The sequence below is a fragment of the Myxocyprinus asiaticus genome, chromosome 15 (assembly GCF_019703515.2).
Source record: "Myxocyprinus asiaticus isolate MX2 ecotype Aquarium Trade chromosome 15, UBuf_Myxa_2, whole genome shotgun sequence".
Taxonomy (NCBI): Eukaryota; Metazoa; Chordata; class Actinopteri; order Cypriniformes; family Catostomidae; genus Myxocyprinus; species Myxocyprinus asiaticus.
The window spans coordinates 17,957,851-17,978,445 of NC_059358.1; positions in this window are offsets into that span (position 1 = coordinate 17,957,851).

The following is a 20,595-nucleotide window of genomic DNA, read 5'->3' on the forward strand; positions in this document are numbered from 1 at the left end:
CCTCTGTAATTTTTTTATATTCAAAAATAAATTTTGATGCTATGTACAACTGAATTAAAAAAATAAGCTGTTGATAACTCCTTTGAGTGTCTGCATGCATGTATAATTTAGTTTAGACAGTTGGATGGATTCTTTAGTGTCTGCAAATACTACAAGAGTGTGATGAAATGACGCAACCTGAAGCTGCGCAGCGCATTTTGCCGGGCAGAGCACAGTAAAAGCGGGCCGGTCTCACCCATTTGAATTTGACACAGAATTCTCTGTTATAAACCCATCTGATATGAGACACTTAAAGGCTCTGTGCTGAAGCTAGCTGATACAAGATTAAACAGCCTGTCATATTAAACTACAGTGACAAGGTAAACAGGAAAACATTGTTCCATTTGCAAGGGTAATTACAGGCTTTTCATTCCACAAATCAGCACCCTAATAGAAATATACCAGACAGTTACTGTAGTAACATTAACTGTAGTAGTAACTATGGTATTTTGCCAGAAATAGTGTATATATTTATAATAAATGTTAACATTATTAGCCCACAAAAATATGAAATATTGTATATTAGGGCAATAAAAGTCACTTTTATGGAGGTTGTTTTTATTATTTCTACATGTGTTTAGGATATTGTTTTTCATTACAAATTCCATCGATTTTATTATTATTATTATTATTATTACAAATCATAAATACATCTAACCATGGTGATGTTTTTTATTTTTTATTTTATTTATTTATTTATTTATTTATTTATTTTACTTGTGATTATAATGATCTTACTAATACCATAGTTAAACTCTGGATACTATGCATGAACAATGGTAAATTGTCATAAAGGCAACTACAAAGCAGAATTTAACAAAAAAGCTTTAAAGCCTGGACACTCATGAATTAAGTATGAAGTTATGACTTTTTCTCCTTTGTAAATATGTTTAGTTCTAATGAAATTTAATTGAAAAAGGTAAATTAAAGGTGCACTCATTAACTTTTTGCTCATGTCATCTTGGACTTGGACAGTGACACCTAGTGGTGTGGATGCAGCATCATTCAAAATCAGCAGTTTTCAGTTACAGATGACATTGTAGAAATTCACTATTCACAATCAACCGTGATTAATTTAATCCAGGAGTGAAAGTGTCCAATAACAAGATGGTTACTGAGATTAAGCAAGTAGTATTCAGCTGGTCTTGTGATTCTAAAATGGCAGCCCCCATAAGGGCGCCCCTGCCCCATGTAGAATAAAACAGCTTTTATAAGGTTGCTGATATGACTAGAGTCCTCATCTCATGTGAGTGATACATATGCTTCAAAATTACAATTAATTTCTTCAGGAGTAAAACTTTTATAAAGGGGAAAAAATTACTGAGTGCACCCTTATGGCAAAAGGAAAACAATTGATTGTTTTGGATAATATTCATATGTAAAGAGTTAACATAGCCCTAGATAAATTAGTTGTTAATTAACTTTTTCTGTTTTTCTGTAGTTAATATGAGTACATTTTGCTGCCCAACTCAAAATCAGTGCTTTATTTTCAAATGTGCATTTCTGTGTGACAAAAATTCTGTATTAATATTGTTAACTGCATTTGCAATAAAAAAAATTATTTCAGTATTATTATTGGTTTCTGTCCTTTAATTTTTATATTTAATTTTGATGTATAGAATATGTTGCGTTTGTAGGTGTAATTTTGGTAAAAGTCTTGACACCTCACCGTGGACCTCACTAATTTTCAAACCCTGGTTACGGTCCTGCTTGCTACCAACATCTTTTTCCAACTGACTCAGGAAATTATTCTCCCACACACGCTCTCTTCCTCTATTTTCATCTGTAGAAAAAGAAAGGCTTACGGAAAATAATAAATTATCCGTGGCTGCATTAACAGGGAGGTAAATCGTTGGGCAATTATGTTTTAATAGCCTTTTAAGAGAATGAGTAATTGGGGGTGACATTACTTGGGTTGATTATGCTAACCCATCTCATTCATTCTCTGTCAGACCTCTGGTCAGTATGTGTATGTGTGTGTGTGTGTGTGTGTGTGTGTGCACATGCACTGTTGTCAGTAAGCTGTGTTGTGTGTACCCTCTGACTCAAAGACAGTCATGCCATTTTGAGGGCCGGTCTGGATGTGTACAACAGCGGTGGGGTGAGTATTACACTCTCACATTCACACAAGTCTTCACTGGAGCACTGACTGATGAGAGGAAACATGATCACTCCATGGGAGAGAGAGCAATACAGAGTGCAATGATGAAAGGAACAACTTAGAGAAGTATCAGGGCTAGTTAAATTGCTTAATGAACTTCTTGTGATCTAAATGTGAGTTGGAGCTGTGGCATAGTGGTTAGTTTGTGTGTTAACTAACCACTATGCCACAGCTCCAACTCACATTTAGATCACAAGAAGTTCATTGAGTAAATTAACTATGCTTATATTAACTATGGTGCTTATTGGACAACACAAGTTCGAATCTGGCTTGTGACATTCCCTGATCTAATTCGCTCCTTTTATGCCCACCTCGCTCTTCTATAATAAAAATGGCAAAATGTCAAAAACTAAAAGTTCTTAAAGGAATGTTCTGGGTTCAAAACAAATTAGGCTCACTAGACAGCAATGGTTGTATAATGTTGATTATGATAATGATTATATACAAAAAATAAATTAGACTCATCCCTTGTTTATTTAAAAAATAAGCAAAAATCGCAACAGTACAGGTGCATCTCAATAAATTAGAATGTCGTGGAAAAGTTCATTTATTTCAGTAATTCAACTCAAATTGTGAAACTCGTGTATTAAATAAATTCAATGCACACAGACTGAAGTAGTTTAAGTCTTTGGTTCTTTTAATTGTGATGATTTTGGCTCACATTTAACAAAAACCCACCAATTCACTATCTCAACAAATTAGAATATGGTGACATGCCAATCAGCTAATCAACTCAAAACACCTGCAAAGGTTTCCTGAGCCTTCAAAATGGTCTCTCAGTTTGGTTCACTAGGCTACACAATCATGGGGAAGACTGCTGATCTGACAGTTGTCCAGAAGACAATCACTGACACCCTACACAAGGAGGGTAAGCCACAAACATTCATTGCCAAAGAAGCTGGCTGTTCACAGAGTGCTGTATCCAAGCATGTTAACAGAAAGTTGAGTGGAAGGAAAAAGTGTGGAAGAAAAAGATGCACAACCAACCGAGAGAACCGCAGCCTTATGAGGATTGTCAAGCAAAATCGATTCAAGAATTTGGGTGAACTTCACAAGGAATGGACTGAGGCTGGGGTCAAGGCATCAAGAGCCACCACACACAGACGTGTCAAGGAATTTGGCTACAGTTGTCGTATTCCTCTTGTTAAGCCACTCCTGAACCACAGACAACGTCAGAGGCGTCTTACCTGGGCTAAGGAGAAGAAGAACTGGACTGTTGCCCAGTGGTCCAAAGTCCTCTTTTCAGATGAGAGCAAGTTTTGTATTTCATTTGGAAACCAAGGTCCTAGAGTCTGGAGGAAGGGTGGAGAAGCTCATAGCCCAAGTTGCTTGAAGTCCAGTGTTAAGTTTCCACAGTCTGTGATAATTTGGGGTGCTGGTGTTGGTCCATTGTGTTTTTTGAAAACCAAAGTCACTGCACCCATTTACCAAGAAATTTTGGAGCACTTCATGCTTCCTTCTGCTGACCAGCTTTTTAAAGATGCTGATTTCATTTTCCAGCAGGATTTGGCACCTGCCCACACTGCCAAAAGTTGGTTAAATGACCATGGTGTTGGTGTGCTTGACTGGCCAGCAAACTCACCAGACCTGAACCCCATAGAGAATCTATGGGGTATTGTCAAGAGGAAAATGAGAAACAAGAGACCAAAAAATGCAGATGAGCTGAAGGCCACTGTCAAAGAAACCTGGGTTTCCATACCACCTCAGCGGTGCCACAAACTGATCACCGCCATGCCACGCCGAATTGAGGCAGTAATTAAAGCAAAAGGAGCCCCTATCAAGTATTGAGTACATATACAGTAAATGAACATACTTTCCAGAAGGCCAACAATTCACTAAAAATGTTTTTTTTATTGGTCTTATGATGTATTCTAATTTGTTGAGATAGTGAATTGGTGGGTTTTTGTTAAATGTGAGCCAAAATCATCACAATTAAAAGAACCAAAGACTTAAACTACTTCGGTCTGTGTGCACTGAATTTATTTAATACACGAGTTTCACAATTTGAGTTGAATTACTGAAATAAATGAACTTTTCCACGACATTCTAATTTATTGAGATGCACCTGTATAAGGCACTTACAATGGAAGTGAATGGGGCCAGTTTCAAAAATATAGCCGCAAGACAAATGTTATCAGGTTGAAATTATTTTAGTGCAATAAAATCAATTAATAACCTTATCTGTGTAAAGTTTAATAACCAATATTACAACTATGTTGTCATAACAAATTACTGCAATGCCCGGTAAACCAATGTTAACATGTATAATGTTTACATCTTGTAGCCATATTTAAGAAACTGTGTATTTGAATGTTTATGGACTGGTCCCATTCCCTTTCACTGTGTGTGCATTATTCATACTGAAATTTTTGCTATTATCTGCTTCTTGTTTTTTTAATAAACAAGGGACGAGTCGAAATTATTTTTGTGGTGATCAACATTATGCCACAATTGCTGTCAACTGAGTTTAACTTGTGTTAAACCCAGAACATTTCTTTATTTATCAATTTCCAGTCAAATTTGTCTATAATTTCATTGAAACTTTTATACATAAACTGGACTCAGTACTGCATATCAAACTAGTGGAGTTGCACAAATCAATGGGGCATTCCTGCAAACCATGGGATTGGGCTCCTCCCACAAGCAGTGACGCCATGCATGAAAGTTTGTAGAGAGTGTGCAATAATGGTGCTGATGGGAACAGCATCATTTTTGGCAGTTTAGCTATTGTGATTCCAGTGTAAATGCATTTATTTTGCATTATAAAGTCTGTGTTAATGCACTTTTACATGGTACATATACTGCTTCAGATGTGTTTTCTTTAGCAATGTAAAGATGGCCAATCAAACCATACCAATTTATCTGTAATGGCTCTCATAGTGTTCTCAGTTGTGGTTCATTGCATGGACAGACTGAAAGTGGTCTGATTGGTAATCTAATCTAGGTGCTTTATACATGGATGTATCAAGACTCCATCAAGACCATACAGAGGACCATAATCATTAACCATCATACCAAAATGATGCAGAAACAGTTTGGCCTCAGCAAAAAATGTAGTGAAACTAATCATAGTTCTAGAGCCATGCTATTATTTTAATGACTAGTACGGCTTTAAAATTGCTTTATGATAAGCATAGTTCTGACTCTGAATTCTGATTGAATGAGCCAAGTTCGAAGCCATTGTAAAATGCCAATTGGCTCTATATTGGACACTTCGTTCAGGAGCGGGTTTGGTTATTACTAATAATTAATAATTATCAAAGATAATTATTAATTATTCAAATCAATAGAACACTGATTAGAATCAACATTAGCTTTTAATCCTTTAAATCAAAAAGCATCAAAGATAACAATCAATTATCAAAATCAATAGAATATTAATTATTATCAAAGACAACTATTAATTATTAAAATCAATAGAACATTGATTAGAATCAACATTAGCTTAATAATCCTTCAAATCAACAATCCTCAAAGATAACTATCAAATATCAAAATCTATAGAATATTAATAAGGATTAATATTGCTGGGGCACCACCCTGGAATCAGGGACTAATAACCAGACAGTATAGCAGTCTCAATATAGGATTGTTCTTTTAGGAAAGTCGACATCCGGAGAAAAGGAAAACAATGAAGGCTTGAATCCGAGCACTGACATCCCCTGCCAGCCCTTGGCACAGGTGCAAGCATAACAATACCAAAACACTTCTCTTTAAAGTATAACAAAGTTTATTGATGCAGTAATATCAATTAATAATCAATACAATGCAGTCGATAAACAACAAACTAAACAGTAACATGATTAGATATGGTAACAGATAAACCTATAATACATGAGAGGAAGGTGTGTGAGTGTGTGTGTGTGTGTATGTGTGTGTGTGTGTGTGTGTAAGGAGAGAAGGATGGCACAATATGGCGGACGTGCCTCTCGTGGAGAGTACGTCACGCAAGGTTTCCGGCCAGAGAATGTGGCCATAAATGTGGGCGGAGAGACTGGTCAATGGCGTCTGCCCGTTTAATGTGCGTCTCCGCTGGTACGATAACTTAGGGACAAAGCTGGGCTCTATCGCAAGTTATCTGCTCGCCAAATGTGTGTGCGGGTATGTTTGTGAGGGGTCGTGTGTGTGTGTGTGTGGTTAGTACAAGAGAGAACAGAGTGACGACACCAAAGCCGGTTTTAGCGATCGTGGGAGAGAAGGCAACCATTAGTTTTATCACTCAGAAACGCGGTGAACCGCTCGTAATCCATCTGCCGCGGTTTTTGGTTCTTTAATGGATAAACTCAGTGTGCCGGTCTCACCCGCGATGGCGGAAATGCACAAACGGTCCAATGTGGTTGGACGACAACACAGCAAATCTCATTTGTGGTAACAGTAAGTTACATTAATACCATGAGTATTATTAGCAGCAATGAGCGGACTTGGCAGTCCATAAACTGTACAAGTAATAGCCTTGATTCACAAGAACAGCACACTATAATAATCAGTCTCTGCCCAGACGTAAACTTCTTACTTGAGTCGCGTGAGGATGCGGATAGAATGTGTGTTCATCCGTCGTTTGACTCCAACTCAGTTCCTTGAAGCTCGGGTGATGACTGGAGGCCATTTCCTCACTCTGTCAGTGGGCAGTACGGCGGCTGATTCTCGGCGGGTTGGCGGAGATATCAGCAAAGTCAACTCAGTTGAAGAAGGAAGAGCAATCCTCTTTCTTCACTTCTGCAGGCAAATGGGTGAGACGCGGATTGCTCAGCGGTCTCCTTCAGATCCGTTAGCATGCTCGGTGGAACACGGAGAAATCTCAGCTCGTCCAGCGAGATGGCCGGACGAGCTGGTCCAGCGATATGGCAAAGTTCAAGTACGTATGTTACTTCCTTGGGAAACGAGGCTACACCTGGGAGCAGCAGGGCTGCAACTAGACATGGCACATACTGTTGCTGGAAGCAAAGCTTAGAAAGATCTCCATGGTTTTTATACTCTCGATGACGTCATGGTTGAGGGACGCATTCTGTCATGCGCTTCATCCAATAGTTGTTGAGAGTTAAATCCTTCAGAATTTCACACATATGTGTAAAGTGAGCAAGGCTTGATGGATCTGTAGTCTGTTTTGGACTCCCTTTGTTTGATTTCGGCACTGTTGTTGTGGATATCAGGCTTCTAGTTTTCCTACAGGCCACAGTCAGGCTTTATGACTGTATATAGGACTGCCTTTGTCTCCTATCTGAGTACAAGGGGCCTAACATATATATGAATGTGCCATTGCTTGGCTAACTTACAGTTAGGCTTTTGAACTGGCCACATCCACACAAATCCACTTTCGACTGAACACTCTGTTTTCATTTCTTAATGAAAACCATTTTCGGTTTCCAAATAGCATCATTTTACAAAGTATGTGTTACTAGTGAGGGTTTTTAAGTCTCCAATTTTGGTGGCAGACAAAGTTGTTCCAGTGAAGATGAGAGGTGTAAACATAGCATAATCAACGAGGTTTCAATCAAAAACCAATTAGTGCGGATGTGGCCTAGATGACATGCCTTTTATCATAGTAGTTTACTGTTACTGTCGTTACTGTCATAAAGACTCAAGATGGCACCGAGTATGGCTGCTGCGTTGCGAGCTCCGATACAACATGGTAGTGTTTTGTTTGTTTTGTTCACAGTTCTTATGTTTTTTGTCTTGGATGTTGTCTGCCTTATTGTCCACGACAGACAAACACTTTTGGACATTGGTTCAGCAATTTCACACCGTAAACCGGACTTCAAATTCCTCAATGCCGACCCACTGTTTACAAACATGCAAGCGGAGCCCTTTGTCTGGGCAGTCCGGACGCGGAAACGCAGGAGGAAAAGGGGAAACAGAGCCAGCGTTCTCATCAGAGTAAGACGCCGCACAAATCGACCCCTGCTACCCAGTATTCTACTGGCAAATGTTCAGTCTCTGGATAACAAGCTCTGCAAGCTGAAAGCGCGGATCTCTTTCCAACGAGAGACGAGGGACTGCTGCATTATCTGCCTTACGGAAACTTGGATGTCTGCGGAGATTCCAGACTCAGCCATTGAACCGGCAGGGTTCTCCGTGCAGTCAGAGTGAAAGACCTCTCAGGTAAAAGCAGAGGTGGTGGTGTATGTTTTATGATCAACAAATCCTGGTGTGATCAGAGGAACGTACATTCTATCAAGTCTTTCTGCTCTCCTGATCTGGAATTTCTCATGCTTCTGTGTTGACAATGCTGGCTACCGAGGGAATTCACAGCGGTCATTATTACTGCTGTGTACATCCCGCCACAGACCGGGCACTCAAGGAACTGTATGGGAGTATAAGTGAGCAGGAAACCGTGCACCCTGAGGCCGCGTTCATTGTGACCGGGGACTTTAATAAAGCCAGTTTGAAATCAGTCGCACCAAAATACCACCAGCACATTAGTTTCAACACACGAGGGGACCGGGTTTTGGACCATTGCTACTCTCCCTTCTGGGATGGCTACAAATCCCTCCCCCACCCACCATTTGGAAAATCAGACCACTCTTCCATTCTGCTTCTGCCCGCTTACAGGCAGAAACTGAAACAGGAAGCACCCACCCTCAGAACAATCCAGTGTTGGTCGGACCAATCAGACTCTATGTTACAGGACTGTTTTGATCACACGGACTGGGAGATGTTCCGGTCCGCCTCTGATGACAACATCAAGCTTTACGCTGATAGCATAATGTGTTTCATCAAAAAGTGCATGTAGGATGTTGTTCTGACCAGAACAATACGGATCTATCCGAACCAGAAGCCATGGATAAATAGCGATGTTCGAACGACACTTAATGTGCGGACCTCCGCTTTCAATTCCGGGAACGCGGAGGAGTATAAACAAGCCAGTTATGCCCTCCAAAACGCAAGTACAGGAACAAGTAAAACGCAAGTACAGGAACAAGATTGAAGGACAGTTTAACACCACCAACTCTAGAAGCATGTGGCAGGGAATTAACATCATCACGGACTTTAAAGGGAATAAAAACTCCGCCATAAACACCGCTGCCTCTCTCCCGGATGAGCTAAATACTTTTTATGCTCGTTTCGAGGGAAATAACACCGCCCTCGCGGAGAGAGCTCTCGCGGCCGAAGCTACAGAGGTTAGTTCACTCTCCGTCTCTGTAGCGGATGTAACCCGATCCTTCCGATGGGTGAATATCCGCAAAGCCGCGGGCCCAGACGGCATTCCGGACCGCGTCATCAGAGCGTGCGCGAACCAGCTGGCTTTGTGTTTTTACAGACATTTTCAACCTTTCCCTCTCTTTGTCTGTAGTCCCCACATGCTTTAAAACATCCACCATTGTGCCTGTTCCAAAGCAATCAAAAATAACTTGCTTTAATGACTGGTGTCCTGTTGCTCTGACCCCCATCATCAGCAAATGCTTTGAGTGACTAATCAGAGATTACATCTGCTTTGTGCTGCCTCTCTCTCTAGACCCATTGCAGTTTGCTTACCGCAACAACAGCTCCACTGATGATGCCATTGCATCTACTATACACACTGCTCTCTCCCACCTGGAAAAAAAGAACACTTATGTGAGAATGCTGTTTGTAGACTACAGCTCAGCATTCAACACCATAGTGCCCTCCAAGCTAGATGAGAAACTCCGGGCTCTGGGCTTAAACAGCTCGCTGTGCAGTTGGATCCTGGACTTCCTGTCAAGCAGACGCCAGGTGGTTAGAATAGGCAGCAACATCTCCTCATCACTGACCCTCAACACTGGAGCCCCACAGGGCTGTGTTCTCAGCCCACTCTTGTATTCCTTGTACACACATGACTGTGTGGCAACACATAGCTCCACTGCCATCATTAAGTTTGCTGATGACACGACGGTGGTAGGTCTGATCACTGACAATGATGAAACAGCCTACAGAGAGGAAGTGCACACTCTGACACACTGGTGTCAGGAGCACAACCTCTCCCTCAACATCAGTAAGACAAAGGAGCTTGTGGTGGACTTCAGAAGAAAAGACAGAGAACACAGTCTCATCACCATCAATGGAGCACCAGTGGAGAGAGTCAGCAGCTTCAAGTTCCTGGGTGTCCACATCATTGAGGAACTCACATGGTCCATCCACACTGAAGTCGTTGTGAAGAAGGCTCATCAGCGCCTCTTCTTCCTGAGACGGCTGAGGAAGTTTGGAATGAACCGCCACATCCTCACACGGTTCTACACCTGCACTGTAGAGAGCATCCTGACTGGCTGTATCTCCGCCTGGTACGGCAATAGCACAGCCCACAACCGCAAAGCACTGCAAAGGGTGGTGCGAACTGCCAGACACATCATCGGAGGTGAGATTCCCTCCCTCCAGGACATATATACCAGGCGGTGTGTGAAAAAAGCTCAGAGGATCATCAGAGACTCTAGCCACCCGAGCCACGGGCTGTTCTCACTGCTACATCAGGCAGGCGGTATCACAGCATCAGGACCCGCAACAGCCGACTCCATGATAGCTTCTTCCCCCAAGCAATCAGACTTTTGAACTCTTGATCTCCCACGATCAAAATACATCAGCACTGCACTTTATTACTCTTACTCTTATATCTCACACCGGACTGTCATAAATTATATTATTATTATATTATATTCTCTCTTAACAACTTACTATCAACCAACAGCCTGAATATCAATACAGTACAATACAACCTACTGTACATTCTATATATACTACTATATATACTTTTTTATTTTTTTATTTTTATTGAATAATGTGTATCTATATTGTGTGTATTGTATACTGTACAGTGTATGTTATTATTTGTATGTTGTGTTGTGTGTAATTATGTGTACATTAGACTTTAAATTATGTTGTGTTAACTTGATGTTATTGTAAATTGGTATATGTCTCATCACTGTCACGACTGCTATGTTGATCGGAACTGCACCCAAGAATTTCACACACCACTGCACTTGTGTATATGGCTGTGTGACAATAAAAGTTATTTGATTTTGATTTGATTTGATTTGATTTATAAAAGTAATAAGCCACAGGTATGGATTTTAAAAACTCTGCTTCGCATTGTACTTTTGGTAAAATCATTGCAACTCACAGATTCTTATGGCTTATTTGCGTTATTGAAATTTTCAGCAGAGGACCGTACTGTAAATTTGTGTCTTTCAGTGGAGTCATACTACAAACCAGACAAAGAGTTTGGGTAGAATAACAAAACTGGGGTCACCTTTGTTACATATTCGAAGGTTTGAATTTAATCCTGAACTGAGATGGAAAAACACTCTTTTGGGGTCATTTTTTTTTTTTACACAAATGGCTTATCTTTGTTACACAGTCCTGTGCAAGTCTAATTTTCATTCAACAGAAGCAGTCACTAATGGCATTTAATTAATGTAAAATCAGTATTTGTCTTGTAATATGATACATTGAAGCACTTGCCTATAATGTTCTTTGAACAGGAAAAGTAAACCAAGGTCTGACTACTCTGTTTTACCACTGCCCTTCATTGTTGTAAGGTGAAACTTACTTATTGTATAGTAATCTCTCTCTCTCTCTTTCCTGCCTTCTCTGTTGTATTGGTTTTGCTCTTTGCCTCTCCTAGAGCTGTTCTGTCACCCACGTCGGCAGTGCTACAAGAAAAATGCATCGTTTCACTGGATCAAAAATTTACGAGCAATTAAAAGGGTGGCGACGCAAGGCATCCATCAGTAGTGCGTACAGCTGCCAGGCAAGGTGAAAGGGGGATAGTAAAACACATGCTATATACTTTTATATCTGTTTTCTCTCTAAAGAGGAAAGGTTATGGCTAAAAATGATACTTTAAGGGCCTAGTTTGGCTGCGATATAGATGTCATTCCAACTGCAGGCATTCTACCAGCGGGGGGAGAGTGAGTGTGCCAAGAAAATGCAATGTCTTTTTGAAGTGTTGTGTACTGACCTGTTTGTATTATAGCGAGAAGCATCAATAGATCAAAAGGAAGATCAGGGTCAAAGTCTAAAATATTTCACACAAAATATCGGTTACAATTCAAAGGTGATGAAATGGTGCGAAAAACAAAGTGATATCATTAGCACAGCCCATGATCCATAACAACACACTGAACTGATGGCTCCCTGTTCAAAATAATAACATATCTCTAATCACATAATGTATTGCAGCTATCTATCTATCTTTCTCTCTAGATGATTTAGGGAAGATTGGACCCATTTTCTTTCTTAATCACATTGTAATGTACATATCATTTGCAAACAGTGGCAATTAATTATTTTGATACGGAACAAAATGCTCTAAATATACACATTTTAATAGTTCTTCATAAATCGTGCATCATTTTTCAAAAGAGTCATTGGCATTTCACTTCATTTTTTTATCTGCCTCTTTTTCTCTTTCTCTAAATATCCCACCCAACTGCTCTCACATTCTCCTTGATATTAATTTAGTCTTTTCAAGAAAGGACAGGCTGCTTTGATCTTTTCTTTTCTTCAATTTCTGCACACGTCTGACACCATAATTGCAGTGGTTTCACCTATTCTATCAAAAGAGATTAAATGAAATTAAGCTTGTTTGTACGTGCTGTTCTTTCCACCCTGTACATTCTTTGGTTTCTAGGTCCAGAAAGAGTTGTAACTGGGCCTTGTGTGCATTTCCTTTGTTTTTCATTGACTAAAAAAGTGACAATATTTTGGTTTCTCTCTAGCTGGCCAATCTGAATGTGTTGTGTATTGCAGGGAATTGGGTATATATGGGTATACAGGAAATTAAATGGTGCGGATGAGTGTGTCTATATTCTAAATGGAATACTAGCTTACTACTTGCTGAACACTGGGCAGTATATACTGTATAGCATAATCTTTTATATATAATAGATGCTTTAAACAGTAGTATGCTACATTGTTGTAAGATGAACTCACAGCATTTGTCACATGACACACTGCATGTTTAAAGGAATAATTCATTCATATGAAAATGATGTCATAATTTACTAACCCTCATATCATTCAAAACCCCTGCGACTTTCTTTCTTATTCGGAACACAAAAAGAAAAGTTTAAAAGAATGAAATGAATATGGACTTGATATGGACTCACTTTAAAGCTTAAAAAAGGACCCAAAAGTGTATAAACAAAAGTAGTCCATGCAATACATGTGTCATATTACAAGTCTTCTGAAGCACATAATAGAGTTATTTACAGAACTGCAAGTCTTTACTTCAAGGTTCATGAAACATAAATCAGTCATTACACTTGTTGTCCATGTGACAATGTGTAAATAAAGATACAGATTTGTGTTAATCAAAAATTACTTCAAATCTTAAAATATAAAAAAAAATATAGTATATACATGTACATGTATAGTTTATAATAATATAGTATACTGTATATACATATACCGTATACACATAAGGGGAGTTTCCCTGCTGCAAAAGCAGAATTCTGTAGGAAACACTGGTGCATTCATGGTGTTTGTCTGTTGAGAGAAGCTAATTTACAGTGGCTCTCATATACACATGAGAACTTGCACGGTTTAGAGCTAAAAACAACACAAGTTCTTGTGTGAATGTGGAAAGAAATGTTATTTTGCATTTTTGTCAGTTTGATAAAATCATCAGTCAAGAAATAAATATTAAAAATCTTGACTGATTTTCCTTCTGGTTAATTTGTCACATTCAAAATGGAAACTCATCAAGTACATTGTGGGATATTGCACACAGTAAGCTTACTTTGGCAAGTGTTGTAAGTCAAACATACCACAGTATATACTGCAGCAATTTTAAGAGTAATAAGGTAGTATGCTATTCCAAACATAACCAATGACACTGACAAAACCCAAAGCCCTTCATGAATGAAACAGGTTCTCTCTTACTCGCTCTCTCACTCTCATGTTCTTGCCAGGGAGGATTCACTGACATCACAGCAGACCTAGCAACAGCCAATAAATTATGAGTGACAAGTGTTTGGACCAATAAAAGGGCTGCCATATTTCCTGGGCAGTAAAGCTGGTTCCAGATTGCAGCGGCGTGTGTCGACTGTCATGTTTATAGTCACGGGGAGATGGGAGCTAGGGGTTCGCCCCTCCACATCAACGCCTTTGGAACACATTCTCCTCTGAGGTCATAAACACACACACGAGGGACGCTAGGATATGCAGCCATTCTTTTTTTATTTTCTACAAATTGTCATGCCTCACAGTCACTGTGCCCCTCCTTGTAGCCGAGATATTTGTCCTTCAAGCAGTGTATAAACTTGATCATATATCTTTTTTCTAAAATGAAAACAGTCTCAGTCACCATTTACATTGATTGCATCTTTAAGCTATCCAATGAAAGTGAATGGTGACTGAGGCTGTCAGTCCCCAACATTCTGCCTAAAATCTCCTTTTGTGTTCAATGGAAGTAAGTTATACAGGTTTGGAATAAAATGAGTTTGGGTAAATGACAACAGACCTTTCATTTCTGGGTAATCTAACCCTTTACTGCACTAAAACTCAACCAAACAGAATTAAATAATTCAGCAAATCACAACCCAAACTATAGAAGAATTTTCTCTGAAAATGACCAATCGCGTGCTTCAGCATCACTTTAATTGCACCAGTGATCTTACAATCCTTCATCATCCATCCCAAACGGGCCTGATAAAAAGACTTATATCCTGCTGCGAGTCTGCAAATGTGAATATCCATGACATTTTCACCTTCATATCATTAGTGCAATCTGCGTGGAAAGGCAATTTGATCGAGGCATTACCAGGCCTCGGCTACGTAAGACAACATCGATATGTTTCAGGAAAGGTATTGTTTGTTTAGAATCATCCTAATCAGATTAATCTATTATTTCAGCTCCACATTGTGACTACCAGGGCTTCTATTATATGATTCTGCACGGAGAAAGTAAGAATGTGTGGGAGGGAGTGAGAGACAATCACAATCACTGTAGGCTGGAGGAAAATCTATCGCAAAAAAAAACCAAAAAACATTTGTGATTGCTGGCGTCTTGACAGTGTGACATTGTAAAAGCATTGTAAAAGTGTTGTAAAAGTGTTTATATGATGCCTGGAGGAACGTGTGCTTAAAATGCCCTTCATTTTGATTTCCTTGAAACCTCCAGCTCATACGTTAGTTGAGTGCTGTAGCTATTTTCAAACTATAGTAAATCAAAGACAAAAAATGTGCTTGGACATGCTCACATGTCCTTGTAATGTCAACTGTTAAAAAAGAAGGTAGCATAAAAGACAGCACAGTCAAAATCCTCAGGAACAAACAAAGTCAAACCATATACAACATTTGTGTCAAAAGATAATAGATCATCAAACACAACAGGCCTAATGGGGTGGTAGCCGAATGGGTTAAGGATCTGGGCAAGTAAATCAAAGTCAAGTTCAATTTTATTGTCCTTCTAGCTATTTAAAATTTCTGAGTGGAACAAAATACCATTCCACCAGGTCTGCAGTGCAAATATTCATATTGCTGGTTTTATACAGGAGATAAAATTAATGTGACGTCACACCGCAGGCAATCATGCTTCCGGGTTTTCAGAGAAGCAACTTCTAATCTCAGTTTAATTCTAGACTAAATATTTATCTATTCAGCCAGGCATAAACCTAATTTATCCCTCAATTCATAGTTATGCTGCTTTAGTTAGATCTTCCGGAACCAAAAACACTTCTCTTATTCTTTAACCCTGCTTTAAAGTGAATGGCATCTACGCTAATTTTATTCTGTTTCTTTCCCTGTTACCAGAGCCTGCCAGATCCATCTCCAGTCCTGTCTGTTGTCCGATTACCACTGTGTCGCTGAGTGATGATGACCAACTGCAGCATGTGCCAGCCAGACTTCACTTCAGTCTACTAAGATGGACTTCACAGAGGATGAATTGATGCAAACTCAAAGACATGGGATTCTTCATGAGCCACTGTCTGAAACATGGGATCAGGATGGAGTTCACCAAAATTACCTGCTATAAGCTTCCAGCCAGACTGCGATGCTCCTCACTGAATGATACCTATATCAACTCGGTCAAAGGAGGGACAACACTCTCTTAAACTACATAGAAAATGAATTAACCACTAACAAATGCCTTCATTGGCCAAAATCAAAAGACAATATATCCGCATGTATTTCCGCAGTTAATTTGGGATGACTTCAAGGACTTTAACACTAAACCTTACAGTTCATACAAAATCATTTTGTTTAATCATTGACCCACAACACTTACTTACTTTACTAATTTTAACCACTAATATTTCTAAACATAAATAACTCATATTGGCATTAAATTCATACATTTTCTGTTATAGCATAATTTCATGTGCAGTTGCTTTGAAACAATGCCTGTTGTGAAAAGCACTATACAAATAAATGTGACAAAAGTTGACAATGACTAATGGTGGATATGAGCAGTGCTGCAGTTTTAATAATCTTTCAAGCATTATATAATACAATAATGCTTGTTTATGTTATTATAAAGGGATATCTATGGTTTGTAGTGAAGAAATATATGTTGGTTCCTTCTGAACTATTGACAAAACCAGTTTTATCTTGGTTCAATAGACTTGGGTGATTTTGTCAGATATGTAACAGGTTGATGAATACACATCCTCACGTTTAACACACATCTAAAGCCTGAGAAATTTGTAATCTAAAAACTACCATCAAACATGCAATATGCATCTTTAAATTATTGGTCCAAATACCGTAAATAATCATATTTGACTTATTCAATAGGCTTTTCAAACTAAACAACAGCTGATTTATATATAAAAAGTTACATTCAAAATAAATGCAAAGACATATTTTAGAAGTATATTATTTTATTCGCACATCCTTTCACAAAGAGCAGAAGTCGCTGCAGTGGTGGCAAGACAGGGTCCTGTTCATCCTGTTTGATCATCCATGGTGGTATAATTGTATAAGACCATCGTTAGAACATAATAGGCCTCATTTCTATGACAGCGGTTGCACTTTGGAAATGAAAAAATCTGTTCGCGATTGGAAATCCTGAGTTTGTCCTGATCCACCGATCTTGATAGAAATTTAAAGATGCCCAAATCTCCAATAATCTTTCGGATACAGGGTGTTTCAAAGCTCCCATTCGAAGCACCCATTGAAAGCACTTTTCTGGGGTGCCAAAAGAGGGTGTGTACTAAATAGTAACTTCGTCTATACCATGAACTGGATAGTTAAAGATATTCCTAAACTTCAACTAGTAGAATATTCCACTAGCAATGCCACAGTCATGGGTTCGATTCCCAGGGAATGCATAGCTTGGATGCACAGTTTACCACTTTGGATAAAAGCATCAAGCAAATAAATGCCTAAATAAATAAATACCGATATCCCCTTTCCTCATTGTGCCCTTGAGCAAGGCACTAACCCAATCATACTCCAAGGGTTCTGCTCCTTTTGTACTGGAAGTGACTTTGGCTGCTATGTGTCTGCTAATTTCAAGTAAATAAGACTAACTGAATGTCAATACTGAATGTGACATGGTATCTTCACCACAAACCTGCCAAGACTTAAATCTCACCAGAGGTCTATTCATGCAACATTCTGTGGAGTGTATTTCAGATGCAATGTGCAATGATCTAACTGACTTATGTGTATATGATAAATTAATGGAAATATGTGGCTGCTCCTTTTATTGCCCACCCTTTCTCGGTAGGGTCAGGCTTCTTTGCTGTCTTGGCAGTCAAACATCTCTCAATGTCAGTTCAAAGCTACAGAATAAAGAATAAAAGAAAACACAGTGAGAGAAAGGCAACGCTGACTGCCACTCAAAGCCCAGCAGTGTGATTCTATTTTAATAACTTAGTAATTTGAACCTTTCATACATATACTTACAAAGTTTTACACTTTTAGTCTTAAGAATGCTGTGAGTGGGTCTACAGTGAGCGACATACTTTACAGGGACCAGTGAGTAGAGGTAATCTGCTATTTTCCCTTTCTTTTTAGACATTCACTTCATTTAAAACATGCTTTTGCAGTCCAATCAGGCTTAAATAATAGCTCTGAAAACCGCCAATTTAACCAAGAATATTCACGGCATTACAAAGCTCAACAGAATGAATGAGGCGGCTTTCCTCCACAGAATAGAGAGGGAATCTGGCAGATTTGAAGTTGTGTCAAGCAATATATTGATGGAATCCATTTAAGACCTTTAAACTGCACAGAGAGCTTGAAAGATATTTCCTAAGTTTTGTATGACAAAAGAATGGAGGCTAGTCAAGGAGAGGTTTCTCAGTATTTATGTAACAAGATTAAAAAGGGCTTTTGCTTTATTATTATTTTTAATATACTTTCAACAAAAGGTGACAACCCATTTTCTATGCCAATGTTTTTATGTTTTTTTTTCCAGGTACGAACTGAAAACTAAAATTAAGAATAAGGTACAGCCAAAGTATGTTGGGGGTATTTTTCTCTGTTTCATTATAATCCCACTTTTATCCAGGGTTGTTACCCAGAGCTCTTCGTGATTCCAACCTGAGTGGCTGCTGGTACCACACTGAATGAGACAATTCACAAACAGTAGACTATGTGACCCTGAAGAGAAAGCCTTGCTATATGGAATAGAACACAATACCACACAGAGAGGAGCTGTTAAGGTTTGTGAACTGTGCCCAATAGATCCATAACCACAGCCAGAAACATTTCAGTCACAACCAGTTTGCTGGATGCAAAGAGAGGATTAGCTAAGCATATTAGGAAATAAGAGCATTCACATCATGTAGCTCTACAAAAGCAAAACATAACAAGCTGAAATTGCCTTCTTTATTAGTATGAAACAATTATTTCAAGCTTCCATTTCAAAGGCGTGGAGGCAGGGGATGGGAGCTGTACTTTTGAACAGCTGTTGCGAATGAGTATAGGAGCGTGCTATATTAGATATCGTCAGGAGCGCGAATCCGTTAGCATACAAGCTCCTCTCTCACGCACCCATTAGAAACACCTCCCCCTACCCCCCCAAAGTGAAATCAGAGAAAGCCCCTTCAGTCCTGGCTGGTTTGCATAAAGCAAACAAAATTAAATTTGCTTTGCTAAATCAAAGCTTGTATGGTATTCCAAGCCACTCTCTCTGGGACAAATTACTTCAAACGGCCTCCTTTGTATCGTAACAGAGAAGAAAAAAAAGAGGGAAAAGAAGAAGAGAGAATCAGCCCAATCAGCACGTCTCTGAAACTCGCAACACAGGAATTAATTATTGAAACCTAGTGTGAGTTAGCCGAAACATGATACAGATCTATTTATTTGCAAAAAGCATTTTTCGCTCTTGAAAAACACACTTTTGTCAAGTTTGCTACTTTCTTTTTTTTCTTTTTTTTTTTTCTGTTTTTCTCCCAAAAGGACAAAAAGAGGTTTATTCCCAAGGGAGACATTTGGGACAAGTTTGGGTCAAAGAGTCAGAGGCCATGTACACACTTAAAAGTTTTAGGAGTGACTATCACATTTAAATGCGGTAGTGAATCCCCCAAATTATTGCTGAACTGCTGCTATTCTTAAAGAGACAGTATTGTTTAAGTTCCTGTTCTGTTGTACATTTCAATGTAAATACTTGTAAATAGAACAAATTATGCATGAAAACAATAAACGTAACAATATATACATACACAGTATAATAAATGCAAGTTCAAGACAAATCTGTTGATGGAAATTTAATAGATAATTCAATAGAATAATTTAATTCAATAAAGATACAGATTTTAAAAAATTCAGACACAAATAGTTTAACCTCTATGGTGTTCGCTATTTTTGATGAAAGAAATATTAGCAACTGAAGAAATATTATTGACCATAATTTTTTAGTAAACCGACGTCAGCAGAGGTGCCGCGTTACGGGTTTAGAACAACATGAGGGTGAGTAACTGATGACAGAATTTTCATTTTTTAGTGAAGTATCCCTTTAAAGGCCCCTGAACACATAATACGAAACGAACGGGTGTGACGTAATTTAGAACAAAATCTGGCCAAAACCAAGGTGTTTTTGAGTTTGTTTGGGTGGTTTGTAACATCTTGCAGGGCCGAACTTTCAGGGAAACTTCTGTTACCAGCTGCTAAACAACTTCTTCCTGCCATTGGTCCATTTCATCGATAGGTGTGACCTGGATCTCCATCTACTTTGAGGCAGACAGCTAATTTGGTTTATGCTGTTCAGTCAGTCAAGATCAGTCAACATGAACACACAGGTGTGCTGAGTTGTTAGCGAAATGGTGTAAATTTATCTACATCTGTACTATCGTTAGGGTCAGTGTCATCATAAAATACAATAACAGCGCATATTAGGGCCGCATATCACGTGATAGCGCATTAGCGCCTTGAAGACACAATGTAAACATTACAAATTATACATTATCCACTGCATATTTATCTCTTTAAATTGTCATCAAATAGTTAATACAGCTTCTTTACTGATCTCCTGTGAATACTGATAACAC